This window comes from Caretta caretta, chromosome 3 (genome assembly GCF_965140235.1).
Source record: "Caretta caretta isolate rCarCar2 chromosome 3, rCarCar1.hap1, whole genome shotgun sequence".
NCBI classification, from domain to species: Eukaryota; Metazoa; Chordata; order Testudines; family Cheloniidae; genus Caretta; species Caretta caretta.
In genome coordinates, this window is record NC_134208.1 from 103,600,270 (window position 1) to 103,619,575 (window position 19,306).

At 42.7% G+C, this 19,306-nt stretch overlaps 1 long non-coding RNA gene across 2 annotated transcripts in view; it reads right to left on the minus strand.

Annotated features, from left to right (window-relative positions):
- Positions 1-19,306, minus strand: part of LOC142071563 (uncharacterized) — a 152,531-nt gene that overhangs the window by 88,972 nt on the left and 44,253 nt on the right. For both annotated transcript variants that reach the window (XR_012667669.1, XR_012667670.1), the window contains exon 2: positions 5,046-5,123. This is a non-coding gene — a long non-coding RNA (uncharacterized LOC142071563). The remainder of the gene's footprint in view (positions 1-5,045; positions 5,124-19,306) is intronic.

The following is a 19,306-nucleotide window of genomic DNA, read 5'->3' on the forward strand; positions in this document are numbered from 1 at the left end:
ACTGCCAGTACTAAAACATCCTTGGAATTTCTCAATATTATAGATGACAATTTCCTATCTCAAAAAGTGTTGCAGCCAACACAAGGGAATTTTATATTCGGCCTTGTTCTAACATATAAAGAGGAACTGACCACAGAACTAAAAGTTAATTGTAGCTTAGGTACAAGTAAGTGATCATGACTTGATCACATTTATAATGTGCAAACAGAATAAAGTCCAGACCAGTAATATATGTATTTGGTGCTTTAACAGGGCCAGTTTTACAAAGATGAAAACAATTGTGAGCCAAATCAGTTGGGAAGAAGAATTTAATCAAACAAATGTGAATGATAATTGATAATCATTTAATAATACTTTACTAGATGACCAAAAAGCCACAATCCCACAAATGAGGATTAAGGCCATACTGTTAAAAATAATCTGCTTTAAAAGGGAAGTGAATGAAGCTATAATATATATATATATATATATATATATATGGGACACACATGTGGATGGCAGCTCATCCCCACATGTAAGTGATCATGACTTCATCACATATATAAAGTTGTGTATGTATAACAAATGGGATAAAAGGGAAGTTGATAGTAATGAATATAAATCAGAGGCTAGGAATTGTAGAAAATTGATAAGGGAAGCCAAGGAGAAATCTGTGGCCAGCAGAATTAAAGACAAAAAGAAGGAGTTTTAAAAATATATTAGGAACAAAAAGAATCCTGACAATGATATTGGTCTGTTACTAGACCGTAATGGTGAAATTATCAATAACTATGCAGAAAAGGCAGAATTGTTCAATAAATATTTCTATCCTGTATTTGGAGAAAAAACAGATGATATAATCTCATTGTATGGTGATACTCTTTCCATTCTACTAGTATCTCTGGAGGATGTTAAACAGCAGCTATTAGAGCCAGACATTTTCAAATCAGCAGGTCCAGATAACTTGCATCAGAGGCAACATGTGGATGGGGGGCATATGGGGTCATGTGTCCCCCCAGATTTGCAACTTGGCTTGCCCTGATCATGCTTACATGGAGTGAGTATACTCAGTAACACTGCTGAAAATGGCTGCCCTCATTCTTCCCCCTATCCCCCCAATATCGGCAGGCACAGGTCATCTTTGACTTGCATCCACAAGTTTTAAACGAGCTGGCTGAGAAGCTCACTGGAACGTTAATGTTGATTTTCAATAAGTCTTAAAACAATGAGGAAAAAAGCTAATGTGTAAATTTTTTAAAAAGGTAAACAGGTTTGACCTGGATAATTATAGGCCTGTCAGCCTGACATTAATCTGGGGCAAGATAATGGCGTGGTTGTTACAGAACTTAATTAATAAAGAATTAAAGGAGGGTAATGCAATTCATGCAAATCAACATGGCTTTATGGAAAATAGATCCCATCACACTAACATGATATCTTTATTGATGAGATTACAAGTTTGGTTGCTAAAGGCAATAGTGGTGATATATTATATTTAGAGTTTTGTAAGGCATTTGACTTGGTACTGCACAACATTTTGATTAGAAAACTAGAAATATATAAGATTAACATGTCACACATTAAGTGGATTAAAATCTGGCTAACTGACAGGTCTCAAAATGTAACTGTAAACAGGGAATCATCATAGAGGAGGTATATTTCTAGTGGTGTCAGACAGGGATTGGTTTTTAGCCCAAAATTATTTAACATTTTTATGCATGACCTGAAGAAAACATAAAATCAACACTGATAAAGTTTGCAGATGACACAGAAGTTGAGGGAGTGGTAAATAATGAAGAGGACAGGTCACTGATTCAGCGAGCTCTGGATTGATTGATTGATAAACTGGTCACAACCAAACAATATGTGTTTTTATATGGCTAAATATAAATGTATACATCTAGGAACAAAGAGTGTAGACCATACATTCAGGATGGGGGCTTCTCTCCTGGGAAGCAGTGACTCTGAAAAAGATTTGGGAGCCACGGTCAGTGTTCCCTCTAATTTTCCCACCCATGTGTGGAATGAATTTTGTTATGTGCACCAATATGGAGGTGATGTGTGACACATCAACTTCACATCGGTGCACATAACAAAATTCATGTGACAGGGGTGGGGCTGAGGGGTTCTTGTGGGAGGGGGCTCAGGGCTGGGGCAAAGGGTTGGGTGCAGGGGGTGAGGGCTCCGGCTGGGAGTGTGGGCTCTGGGGTGGGGCCGGGGATGAGGGGTTTGGGCTGCAGGAGGGTGCTCCAGGGTTACTGTGGGGAGAGAGGACTCCTCCCAGCGCGCTCTCCCCGCAGCAGCACCTGGGCTGGTGGAGAGAGGCACCTGTCGCCACCACAGGAGTTCTGAGGCTGGGGCTGCAGGACAGGCGCCCCTCCCCCCGACCCAGCAGGGCCGGGCCAGGGGAGGGCCACCTGGGCCACACCTGGGGCTGGGCTGCGCCTGGGGCCGGGCCATCCCTGGGCCCAATCCAGCTGCAGCTGGGTTCTGGCTGCTCCAGCCGCGGCAGGTCCAGGCAGCAGGATGAGTTGGGGCTGGGGGAGGGGTGCCCCTCCCCCCACCACGGCAGGTCCCCAGGCGGGTTCCCGAAGCACCTGTGTGGCGCTAAATAGGCTGCTGTGCGGCTGTGTGGCCGCGCAGCTTACAGGGAACTTAGGTCATGGTGGATAATCAGCTGCACGTGAGATCCCAGTGTGATGCTGTGGCCAAAAGAGCTAGGGAGTATATTAAGGTATGAGAGAAAATAAAGATGCCTTTTAAGCAGTTTGGGAGTTTTCCTCTATGCTTACTATAGGAACACCGTTCATGCTGAGCACTTTTTTAGCTGCATATTATGTCAGTGCTACTCACTGATTAAATTTCTGGTATTCAGAGTAGCTGCATCTGCATCACACAGCTCTTTATAACTCAGCCAGAGCCTTTTGTGTGCTCACAGCACTTGACACTGAATGCAAAGCTGTATGGACAGTTTCCTTTGCAGTGCCTTGCCTTTCCCATTGTAACGGTCCCTCTGAGCATCCACTGCACACAACACGGCAATAAAAGTACAAAGGACCAAGAGGAAGTCAGCAGCCAGCAGGGTGAGGCAGATTCCTGCTTCCCAGGAAGTGCTCACTCTATGACCTGTCATTTCTGCTGTCTGGGCTAGTGTCTCCTCACTTCCTAGAGTAAAACAAAACAGCAACAAAAGAGAGTGCTAGTTTTCCTTTGTTTTGCATTTATGTTCTACAAAAGCATTCTAAATCTGTCAGCCCTGCTGGGATGAATGCACAGAGAGGATTCACTGGGTAGGCTTGGTAGGGGGAAGGAGGGCAAAAGTGTGGATATCCAATAAACCAGAATATCAATTACAACCCTGTCAACCCTGAATTTCTGGGGTAGGGAATTATGTCCTGATCCCTGGATCTAAACCTGCAACGATGAGTTTGGACCCAGGTTGGGTCTTCAACCAAATTCTAGTTCTAGAATCAGAATCTAGGATTCCCTTTCCAGGTCTAGTTCAGCTACTCTTCAAAAAGGTGGAAAATTCTTGTAAAAATTGGTAAACTTGCATGATATCTGCTATTTTGCCCTCTAAAACTGAAGGTGAACATCTCATTAGAATTTGGCACCATTGAATTCAAACTAAACCTTAGCTTTAACTTAATGTTGATCTGAGTACAAACCCCTTGGTCCATCTCTCATCATACGTTTCAATAAATCCATTTAAACTTGTTTCATCCAATTTATCAATTACCCGTTCTAGAAAAAAAGTCAACAAGAGAGGTTTCAAACAGTACACTCATAATCCTTCTCCCCACATCTACAAAGAGGCCTAGATTGGCAGCCAAACTGATTGATGTTTCATTCTACAGTAGATTACTTTCTAGCTGTTTTAATGAAAACACATTTAGAGCGGTTTTCTGAATATGAATATTTTAAACTCTTTTGAATAATGTCAGTTTGGATCTCAACCAAGAATGAGCTTTCATTTAATCTTCTGTACATATTCAGATATTGCAACAGAGTGGGGAAATCATTTTCTTGTACAGAACTTTCAGTGACATACAAACTTTACCTTACTGTGTAATGACATCTATGCCTCCATATACTGTGATGATCTGGATTTGCTTGAGACATTTTTCTACCCTTTATCAAGTTATAAAGTCAAAGTCAGACTCTCAGGGCCTGAATTCAGCCTTAGTTGAAAGATTACTTAACTAAAGCATTAACTATTATTAATAATAATTAGAGCTGGTCAGAACTTTCTTTTTCTGTGAAAAGTATGATGAAATGAACATTTGTTTGATACTGTCAATTTTTATTTAATTTTGCGGGGATTTTTTTTATTGAAAAACCAAATACTAAATTTGGGAGGAGGAATTCTTTTTTTCAGCAATGCCCCCAAAATTTAATTTTAAAAGGACATTTCTTGCGTAAATTTCCATTTCAACAAAAAAAGACTTTGGCAGAAAATATTCTACCAGTTCTATTAATTATTATAGTAGCAACCCTGACACCCACTGTATTGCCTTACAGGGTTGAAGACTGTGGCCTTGATGGAATTGATCCCTGGGTTTGATTCTTAATTAGCGTCTGGTGCCTGCACCTGGAAATAGCCAGGAAATAAGCACAGGGCCAGATTCTCAAACTGGGTTTTTGGGCAAGAGGGCCCTAATCCAGCCACAAATGCCCAGCAGAAAATACTGGGGAACTCCCTGCAGGTGCATCTGCATTGCAACCAAGCCCTGGCTTCTGTCTTTGTGTACCCACAACTTACCCTGAAGTAGGTGTGTGTCAAGGGAGCATGTCAGTGAAGAGGGAGCATGTCAGTGAAGGGATGGTGCATGCCAGCGCTCTGCTTCCCCATGTCAATCCTCTACTGGTACAGGGTCCATTGAGGACTCTCTTCTAGTGATGCAATTTAGCGGTACCTGGCAGAAGCTCTGCGCTACTTTGAGGCTGCATAGAGCCTCATGCCCACTGACTCTTCCCTGCACTAAGCACAGCTTTGCACAGGAGACAAGCAAGCCCAATAATTAGTGCATATGCAGAACCAGGAAAACTCAGTGGGCGACACATACCTGAGGAAAAGTCGGGAGGATAAAAAAGGGCCCAGCATTCCTGAGCAGGATTGGGCTCCTGCTGTGCCAGAGCTTTGTCTAAAAAACAAATGCATCAAGAGATTAAAGAAAGGGAGACATTCAGTTCATATAAGTTCTAGATACATTTATAACTTTTTTTTAAAAAAGAAAGTTTTGCAATTGCTTCAGTTTCTACAAGTCCATAAAATTACATTTCCCCAACTGCCCACCAGCCTTGGCATCAAACACTGGCTGATTTCTTGAAAATGTCATGGAAGGAATGGGTTTTGAGGAGGGATTTGAAGGCAAAGAGGTTAAGGAGCCTTATGAATAAGTCCAGGGAAGGAGCTGTGTGCTCCTTAGAATGTGGTAGACACACAAAGACATTTATAGGAGTGGACAAATGGATGGTAAAAGTAGCCATTGCTGGTAAAAATGGAGGGAACAGGCTGGAAGCAAAAGGATAGTAGAGAAGAGTAGGTAAGTAGGGAGGGGCATACTGAGAATAGCCTTTGAGGTAAAGAGAAAGGGAGTTAGGCACCTAAATGCTTTTGAGGATCTGGGCCAAGAAGTTTGAATTTGACATGGTGGTAGAAAGGGGAGCTGTCACTGGTTTGTTTTGTTAAAAATTATTATTGTTATTCTGGAACACCGATCTGCAAGACAGGCTGACACCACTAGTCAGTCCAGTCCGGTATTTTGCCTGTGGAAGTACCAAATAGTACCCAACACTCCAAAGGAAGTTGAAACAAAACATGCTGTAGCTAGCTAATTGTACAGTGCTGTGCATGAAGTCAAAAATATTTTAATGCCTCTCACCAGTGACAACTTTATGCCATGAAGTATGAGGCTGGATTACTCTGATCACATTGCAAAGCTACCAATGTTAGTTAGTACTCATAAAATCTGGCATTAGGGTCATACATATGTTAACCTTGGGGCTGGGATATAGGGCTTTCCCAAAGCTGCTAACAGTGGTAAATATTGTAAAAATACCATAGGTGGCCTTGACCCTGGTTTGAAGACATTTGGAAAGCCACAGTCCTTGGGATACTCTTGGAACAAGGTGTGGCATTGCCTTCCAGGCAACCAAATATTCCAGGTTGTTTCAGGTGCAGCGCAAATCAGGACAATGATCTCTAAAATACAGACCCTGAGGTGCCCCAGGAACACTACCATACAGGAGGACACAGCAGTAATAGTGACGATGCCAGCAAGTCAATTGAAAGTAGAATTGGGCAGGGAGGTGGAAATTTTTAGTCAGGGGGAGATTTTCAAAATGGGAGATGGGTGCCCAACCCCAGTACAGGGGGCATAACTGCATCACACTCGTTATCCTCAGCTGGTGTATGGCCTCTTGAGGATCTTGTTAAGTGGTGTAGGTAAGAGCAGCCTGAGGGGTTGCTCTAACATGCTGGGGCTGGTGGGGAGGCAAGCAGAGAAACAAGGAATCAGAAATGACTCCCTGACAGCTCCCCTTTGTTCGTTGCACTGAATGGATTTCAGACACAGCAGAAAATCTTGCTTCAAATGCTAGCTTTGCCTTTGAGATATATAGATGGCCCTAAGGGCTTTGTATTGCCACTTCACTCTATAGTTTGTTACCTAGAATAGCACTTCGTAGTATTTACTGGGAGGAAAAATAGTCAGTTTGTTCCTGGGCTCTACAGTGCATTGCTTTAAGGCCACACGTGTTTTGTGCTAAAGTGGTGTAACTGACTTGTGGAGGAGGCCAGCTGACCATTTGCCTCTCTGCTAACTGAAAATGGAAGCCTCAGTCAGCATCACAGCTGCTGAGATATCATCTATCTCATCTGAGAGTGCAAGACTTCTGGACCAGACGAAAGACCTATGAAAATTCAGGCAAAAGAGTGGTTTTCCTTCAATTCATCATACGAGGCACTGCATGCTGAAAGCAGTAAAAAATGGTTTGTGTCATCATTAGGTCTTGGGGGTGGACAGAGCAGAGGTACATTTTTAACCAAAGAAATATTTAGCTAGAATGGTCATTTTAGGGGCATTTTCCAGAATTTTATGCAACACTGTTAAAAATCAGTGCCTGGCCTGTCTCCTTCCATCGTCAGGCCTATGAAACTCACTAGTTTGAAATTGCCTTGCAGTCACTTTGAGCTGGCATCCTGGGATGTGAAGATCAGGAGCAGTGACAAAAGTGTTTATGTTTCTCAGAATAAGACTATAGGAAGTCAGTTTTTCAGCAGCTCTTTAGATTGGTCCAAAACCTGTCAGCATTTATCACTCTCTCACTAAAGACATGTGCAGCTCTCAGAGATTTCCGCTAACTCAGTAAAACTGCTGCTCCCCCGTTGTCAGTATGCCCAAGGCAAGCAGGTAATACTGCTCAGTGGTGAGGTTATGGAGCCTCAATACCTCGAAATGAGTTCTTCCAGGTGGAACAGATGAGTTTGCCTTTGAGATAAAGTAGGGAGACCAGTTAATAAAAGCTGCTTTCAAATATATAGCTTTCACCTTGTTCCGTTTCACCTTGAGTATCAGCCTTTGCTCTAATTCCAAGAGCTAGACACTGTGGGCCAGATTTTTGAAAGCATTTAGGCCTTCAAATGCAGATAGGCACTCAGTGGGATTTTCAAAAGTAACCAGGCACTTAATATCTAAAGCAATGAATTAGGTGACTAGTTGCTTTTGAAAATCCCACTAGGCACCTACTTTCATCTGAAGTTGCCTAAATACCTTTGAAAATCTGGCCCTGCATTGCTAGTGAAGGACTTCCGATTTTTTTTCACTCACGTTTTAGACTCAGTTGATCAAATTCTGCCCTCAGCTACATACACTCACCCCCACTGATCCTAGGGACGTAGGGCAGAACTGCTCTCAATGACAGGTGCAGATTGCCAGGTTACCTCAACACATAGCGGATTTCTCAGGGCCTATAGACCCTGTTCTCCTGTCTGCTGCCAGAGGGTGTAACCAGAGGAAAGGGGATATGGCCAGAACTCCCTTATGCCCCACTTTCCCCTGGCTACTGGACTGGCCCCTTGAGGCTAATGGCAGCTGCTATCATTGGGATCCTTCAGCAGCCAACTGTAGTTTGCACCAACCACCAGCCTGACACAGAGCAGTTCAAGACTGGGGGAGAGCACGAATATGGTTTTGTGCCTTCCCCTCCCACTGAGCCATTCATCAGTTGCAACCCTGGATCTGGACCACTGATTTCATTCTGGAGTGTCTTGTGTTCTCCTGCCACACTTTCTAATTATTTCCTTATGTTTCATACAATATCCAGTTGCCACTGTGTCAGCTGTTAGTGATACCTTCCTTACTCCACGCTAGGTACTCCACGGTAGGTAGCTTAACACACAGTTTCACAATTTCAATTTAATTGTGTCTGAGTGTCACAGGTTTTGTCCCACTCCTCCACAGAGATGGCATAAACCCTATTAGAATGGCTTGAACATATCCATGAGTCCCATTCATCCAGGATGTAAGTAAGTGCTGAAGCAAAAAATTACAACCAGGTCACATTTGACCATATATGCCCACAATTCTCTCAGAAGCAAATGCATGTATGTCCCTTCTTTCTCTTTCTCTCTCTCTCTCACTCTCTCTCCCTAGTTAGCTGATGGCATCATGCCATAGGGGGTCTGACTAGGCTGGCAACACATTCAGTAATGGGGACATGAGCATTATCAGGCAATAATGTGGCACTGTTGTCACAATTTAGTCACCATCTTTTTCAGTGGGGTTGCCATGGAGTTATTGCATAGTTTTCACAAAATAACAGTGTTATTTTAGGCTAACTATGCAGTTAACTCATGTTACTAGTTCACGGGACTCACTTAGTCATTAAGGATGCTGTTTATTGGGGGCGGTAGTTGGGGCTTACAGCATTCCCACTGATGGCAACTTGCAAGTTCACATTTTACTGGATGATAAGATATTTCTTTGGCACAAGCACAAGTATTCAATACTGATACTAACTGAATGCACATATTCTAGGCCTTAGCAGAAAATTGCCACTGTCCCCAAATGTGCTTTAGTGGCTTTGTCTCATTCCTCTCACAAGAGTGATAGAATTACAAGATGATTTTTTTCCATGTAGTTAGCCAACGGAGTGGTACATTTGCCTATAGCACAATGCCTAAACTTGGAAATTGCTATCCTTTGAAGATAGGCTAAATGTTTTCCTTTTGGAAAGCCTGTATTTGTTTCCCTCCTTCAGCCCCACAAAAAAATGTGCTTTTAATCTTTATCCTTTTGATGCAAAAAGTCTCCTTTGGCAGATGACGCTTTCGTTTTTATTTCACCATTTAAGTTTCACTGGCCTCCTTAAACATAGTGTGTGCTAAAGGCAGGAATAGGAGGGCTGATTTAAAAAAAATTAAAAATACCTGCACATTTGAGAATCCAACTGAAAACAATTTTTTACTGAGGCCCTGAAATACCTAGATCTTTCTTTCTTTTCCACTTTGTATCTATGCACTTTCAAGTTCCATCTGGGAGCATAAGTGCCAAAATACTGTGAGAAAAACTGCTGTTCACACAATATCTCTAGGCAGAAGTGGAAGCACAAGCACTAGAAATCTCACAAGGGAGCCTCTTATGATACTTCCCAGTCTAATTTTGGTAACTGAAGTGATTTAGATAATTTGAATATGCATCCACATTTGGAGAGGCTGTTAGGAACTGAACTTGAAGGCAGAGTCTTTAGAGGTTTGCCTAGTACTACTTGAAAGCTTCTGCCCTCAAATCAAGTTATTTTAAAAACCATGATCCCTATTCTCCCATTGCACATATGATCAGAGCATTGGGCCCCAGGCTGCAAATTAGGCCAAACTGTTTGTAGGAATTAATATTGCCTTTGAAAACGAAGAGAAAACAGGCCGAACAAGGCTGTCTCAGTTTCAGAAAGTGGCTTTTAACATTATCCAATTACGTTTTTATTCCTAACTATATTTAAAAAAACATAAGAGGCTGCATTTTATGAATCAATCTATGATTACTAAGAGCTCTGTTGACTTGGCTTCAATATTTGGCTCCTCTGTAACCAGAGATCTGTGTCATGCGCCTGGCTGACCGCCCAATGCCACCCACTTCCACTGAATTAGATGCCATTGGGACCCCACCCGAAGGAGTCAGTCCTCCCCTGAAACAATGAGTAATTCTTGCGAGACACAACTGGAGCGCTGTTGCAGTGGCACAGGAAGGCCTGATAACATCTCTCAAGCCACAGCATTCCTTTGTGTCGGCAGACAGAAGTGGGATGTTCCTTCTTAAGCTTTGAGGGGCAAAAGGAAGTGGGCTTTGAAACACAATGTTCATTGAAATCGGTTTTCATCTGAGGAATCTTATGGTGTGACTCCCGCTTGGTGATGTGCATTCCATCTGTAGCTGTGAGCTCCTGATGCATTTCCTCTGTTTGCTGCAGACGGAAGGCAGCACCTTTAGGCAGACATACAATAGAATTAGGCAAAGAGCATTATTCTTTACTTTGGAAAAGAATAGTGCTAGGTAATCAAGGTTCCCCAGTGAGCACGACAGGACAAGGAGTCATGGTCTCAAGTTGCAGTGGGGGAGGTTTAGTTTGGATAGTAGGGAAAACTTTTTCACTAGGAGGGTGGTGAAACACTGGAATGGGTTACCTAGGGAGGTGGTGGAATCCCCTTCCTTAGAAGTTTTTAAGGTCAGGCTTGACAAAGCCCTGGCTGGGATGATTTAGTTGGGGATTGGTCCTGCTCTGGGCAGGGAGTTAGACTAGATGGCCTCCAGAGGTCCCTTCCAACTCTGTTATTCTATGATTCTATGATAGGGGAAGTAGACTGTATTTTTATTTACCTCCCCCTTGCCTCCCCATCACACGTGTTATAAAACTGTCTAAAAGCATACAAATGTATCACCAGTGATCCTATGAGAATCAGTGCTTTCACTTCAAGAAAAGGTCATGTACACCCATGATGTGGTAAGATTTAAATGGTACACTCTTTTGAGTGGCAAAGAGTCCTGTGGCACCTTATAGACCAGCAGACGTATTGGAGCATAAGCATTGGCGCATCCGACGAAGTGGGTATTCACCCATGAAAGCTTATGCTCCAATACGTTTGCTAGTCTAGAAGGTGCCACCGGACTCTTTGCCGCTTTTACAGATCCAGATTCACACGGCTACCCCTCTGATACTCTTTTGAGGGTACCGCTGGAAATGTGGGTAAACTACAGCTGTTAGGAGACTACTGTGATTCACATACAGTATGTTCTGTACTATACAAATCTGATTATTAAAGGAATGCAGTATAAAAAAACCAGTGTCATTAAGAAAAAGACACTTTAGCCATGAAAAGAATCAGCATTTTTCTTATCACTGTGCCTCAAGTAAAAGTTCTGTTTCAGCTTTTGCGGTTTTTTGTTGGCTTTGCTCTTGTTATTTTTGGCAAAGTTTTATAATTAAATGCACTTGTAGGTGTTTAGCAAAGATTGAAGTAAAGGTTATTTTCATGTACATATGAGTAATTTATGTGTTATTGTCTGCATGCAACACCTGTAGCTACATAATTGAACCTCACAGTATAAGGGCAAATAGTAAGAAGCAAATGTTCTCTCTGAATTCTGGGGAATACATTACCTTCCCTGTTACAGGGCATCATATAAAGAGTGAAGCAAATTTACTTCTTCTTTTGGCATCCTTTGCCCTGAAATATGTCATGAAGATTCAAACTACAGCAGGATGACATTGGTGAAGGGACTCTGCTGCAATGATCTACTTATTAGATCTAGGCCAGATCCCAAACCTTAGATCTGAACACCCTTACATTTTAAAGGGGCTTGCAATCCAGATCTGGAGACATATTTTTTACCTTTGGGACTTTCACCACTAGCTATCATACTGACAGTTTAGCTAAAGGTGGCAGCTTCCATATTTCCCCAGGGGTGCTCAACCCCCGCTCAGCCCCAGGTCCCACTACCACTCCACCACTTCTCCCAGTCCCATGACCTCGCCCTGCCTCTTCCCGCCCAGTTCTGCCCCCTCCCCTAAGCATGCCCCATCCTCCACTCCTTCCCATCCCTCCCAACGCCTCCTGCACGCCACGGAACAGCTCATCCACAGCAGGCGGGAGGCACTGTGGGGGGAGGGAGGAGAGCTTGGCTGCCAGTGGGTGCTAAGCACCCACTAATATTTTTCTGTGAGTGCTCCAGCCCTGGAGCACCCATGGAGTCAGTGCCTATGACTTTATCAGTCAGTGGCAGTTAAATTGGCTTAACTACGCCTCTCATGGGGTGTGAAAAATTCACACCCCCGAGAGACGTAGCTATGCTGATGAAACTTTTCAGCGTAAACCAGCCCTCAGGCACCTGACAGGACAATTGGGCTCCTAAGTCCCCCTTGTGAATCTAATCATAAGGCCATATCTACACTAGCACTTATTTCAGAGTAGCAGCCGTGTTAGTCTGTATTCACAAAAGAAAAGGAGTACTTGTCGCACCTTAGAGACTAAATAATTTATTTGAGCATAAGCTTTCGTGAGCGTAAGCTTTCGTGAATGCATCCGATGAAGTGAGCTGTAGCTCACGGAAGCTTATGCTCAAATAAATTGTTAGTCTCTAAGGTGCCACAAGTCCTCCTTTTCTTTTTACTAGCACTTATGTCGACACAACTTTTCTCACTCAGGAGTGTGAAAAAAACCACCCCCCAAGAGCAACATACGTTTTGCCGGCCTAAGCGCTCATGTGCACAGTGCTGTGTCTCCTCTCATTGAGCTGGTTTTATTATGTCAACCGGAGAGCTCTCTCTCGTCAGCATAACATGGCTACACAAGCGCTCTTACAGATGTACAGCTGTGTCACTCAGCTTGTAAGTGTAGATATGGCCTAAGTGTAAAAGGAGCATGCACACTTTCCTTTCCTTTTCCTGCCCCATCCTCTCTTTTGTTCATGCCTATTATCTACATTTGATTTGGAGCTATCAATTGAACAAAACTAAGGGCCTGTTAGTAAGCCTATGATTTTTTATATATCCCACATGGAAGCAGTTCAATTTGGTTCTGTGACTTGCCATTTTCCCTGTGTGTCGAAGTCAGCCAAGGCAGAAGCCTTTCACCATTATGAGTTACTACTGAGGAGCTAACCCTGAAGCTGAGACAAGGGTCTGCCTAGCATTAATTTAACTTCTATACACCATGGCAGTCCTGTGAGTCAAATCAAAGATTGGGAGGTCTGGTAGGAAGGAAAGTAAATGTTAAAAACAAAATTCCTGCTTTGACTGTGACATTCTGGGATTAACTCAAGTCAGAAAAACAGAAAGCCAGATCTTCAACTGGTGTAAATTCGTGTAGCTCTATCTAGTACTAGAGCAGAGAATCTGGCCCACAAAGTTTCTGACCAAGTATAGGTATGTGGCAATGCTTCAAGCATGCATCAGTGGGGAGAGAGTGGCGCAGGGGCAGGGCACGTGGGAGGAAATATAAAGCATATCAGATGGCAGTGGCAGGCAAAAGAGTACTGGACTAAAAAGGGCAGAATAAGAATATTCTCCTAAAATTACATTCCTTGGATATACTGCCATAGCTACAGATGCTGTAGATGAGCAGAGGTGCCCATGAAGGTGTCTATTGATTCATAGAAGGACTGTTGGTGCAAACGTTAATGTAGCAGATAAGGATGAAATTCGAGGCAGGGGTTTTGCAATCTCTAATCAACAGGGATTGCTTCCTGTGCAAAAGTCAGCTGTTCCCACACAATAGACAAGCTGTTCAGCTGCCTGGCGCCATCCCAAGGTCATGGCTTTTCTATTGTTGTTTCTACCGCATGGAAAATTCCTGGGCTTTTTTATCTATATACTGAGTTTTCTCGGTGAAAAATCCCTTTGCTTGACTGCCTCTTGTGGTTACCAAGGAGTTCGGCAATTGGTCCAGGTCTGAATTTGGTTATTCAAGGCTTGCCTTTCTTTGGAGAACATCAGATCCTGAAGTGTACTCTATCTCAACAACTCATAAGTATTTGGCTTTACAAATATTAATCTGTACTGTGTCATCCTGAGTAGGATGTAAATCAAATTCAAAACTGATATTTTTTCCCTCTTCTTGCTTTTCTCGGAATTAACATAACAGGTCCCACTCAGAGAGTAAGAAATGATACCATGTCAGTTCCTAAATGTTTTCTTCCTCATAAAATATTTATCTTTTACAAAAAAAAAAAAAATTCACTGCTTACAAAACAATCTCATCTAGAAGACCTGGACAAGTAAATATATGATATGTGTATATATCTAATAACCCTCCCGAACTATCATGTCTTGTGGAGAGAGAATTGATGGGAAAAGCTTGAAAGCACCAGAGATCAGGTTTCTTTTTGAAAAGCATCCTGCAGTTCAAGTGCTTGTGTGACGCTCATTCAGACTTTCTGAACCGCCCAAGTTTGTAAAACTGGGCTGGAGATCTCACTCAAGGGAGAGGAGAGAAAGAACCAAGAACCAACAACCAGTTACTGTCTAGTCTCGGCCCCAATGCAGGTTACCTGCATCAGCTAGTGATTGCTCTCCAAGGGAGTATCCCCCTGCTGAGGAGAGCCAGCATGCAAAACACTTTACCAGCAGCCCCTGGCCCAGGAGATGAATCAGGGGATGCGAGTGGAGAGGCCTAGGAACTAGTTGTGCTGGCTATTCCCCCATTGGGATCCCTTATGCCAAGGCAATCCCAAATAGACTTGTGGATAGATTCCTTTCCTTTTGTGCTGTCTGACTGATGAAAATGGAATGGAAAGGGCAGAGATTCTGCTTCCTAGTATTGGTTGTGGTTCTTTGGCCTTTTTGAAAGAATCCATTCAGCCATTAATCTGAAAAGGTTGGACACCACTGATATGTAGGACAGCTTTACTAAATGTTGTATATTGGATATACAAATTTATTGTGTATACACATTCACATAACCGTGGATAGCATCTAAAATAGTTTACCATTTAATTTCTCTCTGGGTGACTGCTTTGTTCGGTGCATCTCAAGTTCTCCTGGAAGCACAGACATCTACAGTGTAGCTGCCAGAGGAGTACACAAACATCCATGCTTCTCAGATTCCTTTTATAAAGAAATGGCTAAACAGACTTCCCCAGCTCTGCCGGGAATATTTTGCAATAAAATACTTTGTTTAGAGCTTTCCCCCGCCGTGACCTATAGACTTTCCAGTTCTTTCCCTTCCCACCCATTATTGCATTGTGGAAGTTTCTTTGAGGCAATTTCAAGTTATCATAGGGGCTAACACTGTAGCCTTGAAAGAAAAGATAACCACAGTCTCTCTGGAGCACTGTGTCACTCATAAACTCCTGAGTGAGTTACCGTATGGCGTGAAGACAAAATGCTATATATGGGTTCAGAAGGTAAATTATATGTTCCACTAGCCTCTATGGATATATTTCATTTTTATGACTTTAGGATTTTTCTTGACAAAAAAATAAAATGTTTATTTTGACTATATGCCAGCTCTGTCATGTCAGCTCTGTTTTAAAGCAACAAATACTAATTGAGCCAGGAACCTTAAATTTTAATGTAAGGTATTCATAGAAATGTATATACTACCCTTTCACAGATGACAGTCACTGCAATATTCTTGTAAGTGCCAACAGTACTGTCATCATTACATTCAAATATTGTCACTTTGTTCTCATACACAGGACTTTAAATTAAAGATCCCCTTTCTTATGTCTGTACCAGGACATTAACTCTGGAGATTATTTCCCACTATATAGACTCCCTTTTTCTTTTCAGTGCTGATGTGAGGGCAGTTCCTGCTGCCCTCACTGAAGGGTGTTCCCCCAGAAGAAGGCACACGCATGTTCTGGTGGATATAGTATTATTTGTCATTTCCCATGGCAAACTATGGTGTATAGTTGACTTCCATTGTTAAGCATTTGCATCATTACAGGGAACATGCTGTGACTTCCCACAACTCATAGGGGGCCTGGCTGTCCATAAGAAGATTTAATATAAAGAAAAGGAGTACCTGTGGCACCTTAGAGACTAACTAATTTATTTGAGCATAAGCTTTTGTGAGCTACAAAATTTTTTGCGAATACAGACTAACACGGCTGCTACTCTGAAGATTTAATATACTACACTTAAAAAGCATACGATAAATTTCTACAATAATGACCCAAAACACTATAGTTTACGATAATGCAGCCACAGTGTTTTGGATCAGAGTACTGCAACATCATGTGTCTTGATTTGATTTGTAATGAAGAACTTTCAAGTGCATGTAGAAATACCCCAGCAAAAAAGAACAATAGAATAATCTTTTGCAATGGTAAAAGGCATTAAATAATAATATAAATATAATAAGAATAATAAATACTGTCAGAGTCCACATTTCTCTTTTCTTGCAAATAAAACAAAATAAGATATTATTTCTGTTCCACTGAATCTTATTCTAATCAGGTTTGTGCACCCCACACAGCTCCATGGTATTTGGGTACCTTCTTGTAGTTTGAAAGGCAATTTGATTCGCATCTGTCATATGCGGGTTCTTTCCTTCTTTCTCCCTTCCTCTCCCTGGGAGAAAACTGCATAAGCATTACCAAAAAAAAAAAAAAAAAAAAGATTTGACCAAAACAATATCCAGTTCTAACAGCACCTTCTATTTAATTTCCCAAGTGATAGAGCCAATATCAATGGCACATTTTTTCCCCAAATTGGTTGTGTATCGTTTCCTTTTCCTATTACTTCTTCTTTTGCTTCAGGATACTATTTTACTTAAGGCTAAGAAGCCCTACAGTTTTCAATTATTCATTGGTTTGATGGTGTTCATTAGGACAAATAAAGTGATCAAGTGAGGGGGACCAAAATGACAAGAATTGGGGGGGCGGGGTTGTTTTATTTTGTGTTTTTAATGATAGGTGAGTTCCCCTTTACCTACCCGCAACACACATTTTTATTACATGTTGTAACCAAGTTCTATGAGAAAGTAATCAGTCATGCTGATTTCCATACGCTTATTCTGAGGTTTTTCTCAGCTAGAAATAACATCCTAAGCAGTTTTTTTGTTTCTTTGTCTTCTCTTCCTGTATCTCAGTGTTATCTGTCATAAAGGTTATTTCTTCTTCCAGATAAAATTTAATAACTAGTTTACTAATAATCTTCCCCATTACCTTGATTACTTTTACCCCAAAAGCTGCTATGGGAGTAATGTCCCATGAAACAATGACCATGACATCATAACATTTAGAACCCTCAAAATAACACTGGCGATTTACAGTGTTAACAACCTTATCCTGAGTTCTAATAGTCAATATTAAGGTAATGAGCGTTCTGGAAGAGTATAAGCCAAACTTTAACTACTGCGGGTTGCTTGGGAGGAAACTTTTCCTGGAGCAGATTATCCGATGCCTGATTGTAAGCTCTTTGTAGAAGAGGGTGTCTTTTTGTTCTGTGATTGCACCGCACCTAGCACAACGCAGTCCCAATCCATGACTGGAGGTCTTTGGTGCGGTCACGTTAATAAGAATTAAGAAGCTTATTGCACAGTTTCTTGAACCTTTCTTTTGGCAGCTGTTACTGGTGTGGTAAACCCAGGACAAACAGCTACAAAAAAGGGAGGGGTAGTAATTAGTCCCAGGGGATTAAAAGGCCTCTCCCTGTCCACTGAGGAGAACCAGTGGGAAATAAGCTTCAGCTGGAAAAGGGGTTGCTAGGGAGCTAATTAGGTTCAGCTGGCTCCAACTGCTGGAGACCTTTTAAAACCCTCCCCTGTGTGGAAGGAGGGGGGTTGAGAGAATGAGAGGAGCAGGGAAGCTGCCAGTAGGCTAAGGCTAGCAAGATATCAAACCCTTCCAGGAAGGGAGGCTGTACTCCCGCCCCAGAAGGGAAGGAAAGCAAGCACAAGGGATTGATTAGGGAAAGGAATAACTGAATCCTGTGCTACCTGTAAGGATTTGCCTTGACCAAGCCTGTGTCACCAATGCTAAAAAGGACTGAGTCTGCTGAGGGGAGCAAGGTACTTTGCCACACTGGCCTCTGTTGGAAACAGGATACCGGACTACACACAACAATAAGGGCTTCTCTATGCTTAAAATGCTCCACCATAGTGTAACCCACACACCTCCTGGGTGTGGTTTTCTGTCCCCTCTATTGGCACTGATACCACATAGAGATTAATGAGTCTGCTACAGACTAAGCTAAGGGCCATGTAGCTTTTAGCTCATGCATTTAGCTCCAGAGGTCCCAGGTTCAATCCTGACTGCGGAAAAGGACCTAGGGGTGACAGTGGACGAGAAGCTGGATGTGAGTCAGCAGTGTGCCCTTGTTGCCAAGAAGGCCAATGGCATTTTGGGATGTATAAGTAGGGGCATAGCGAGCAGATCGAGGGACGTGATCGTTCCCCTCTATTCGACATTGGTGAGGCCTCATCTGGAGTACTGTGTCCAGTTTTGGGCCCCACACTACAAGAAGGATGTGGATAAATTGGAAAGAGTCCAGCGAAGGGCAACAAAAATGATTAGGGGTCTGGAACACATGACTTATGAGGAGAGGCTGAGGGAGCTGGGATTGTTTAGCCTGCAGAAGAGAAGAATGAGGGGGGATTTGATAGCTGCTTTCAACTACCTGAAAGGGGGTTCCAAAGAGGATGGCTCTAGACTGTTCTCAATGGTAGCAGACGACAGAACGAGGAGTAATGGTCTCAAGTTGCAGTGGGGGAGGTTTAGATTGGATATTAGGAAAAACTTTTTCACTAAGAGGGTGGTGAAACACTGGAATGCGTTACCTAGGGAGGTGGTAGAATCTCCTTCCTTAGAGGTTTTTAAGGTCAGGCTTGACAAAGCCCTGGCTGGGATGATTTAACTGGGAATTGGTCCTGCTTCAAGCAGGGGGTTGGACTAGATGACCTTCTGGGGTCCCTTCCAACCCTGATATTCTATGATTCTATGACTGGGGTCTGTCAGTGTTACAAGTGGGGGCTCGTCTGGGATTTCAACTGGGATGTCTCTGAAGCTCGGGACACACTTCCTCAGCTAGGGGAAGTATGTTACCCACACGCTTCCTGGGTGTTGTGCTCTGTCCCCTCTAGTGGCACCAAGAACACTTAGGGCTTGTCTACACTACAAAATTAAGTTGACTTTATCTAATTCAACTTCGAGCCTCTGAATTAAGTCAATTGTGCATGGCCACACCATGCTCGTTGTCTTAATGGAGTGTGTCCTCACTAGCAGCGCCTGCATCGATGCACAAAGCAGTGCATTGTGGGTAGCAATCCCAAAGTGCAACTTGCCACAGTGTGTTTTGGGAAGTTTGTGCACAGCCTCATGGGACC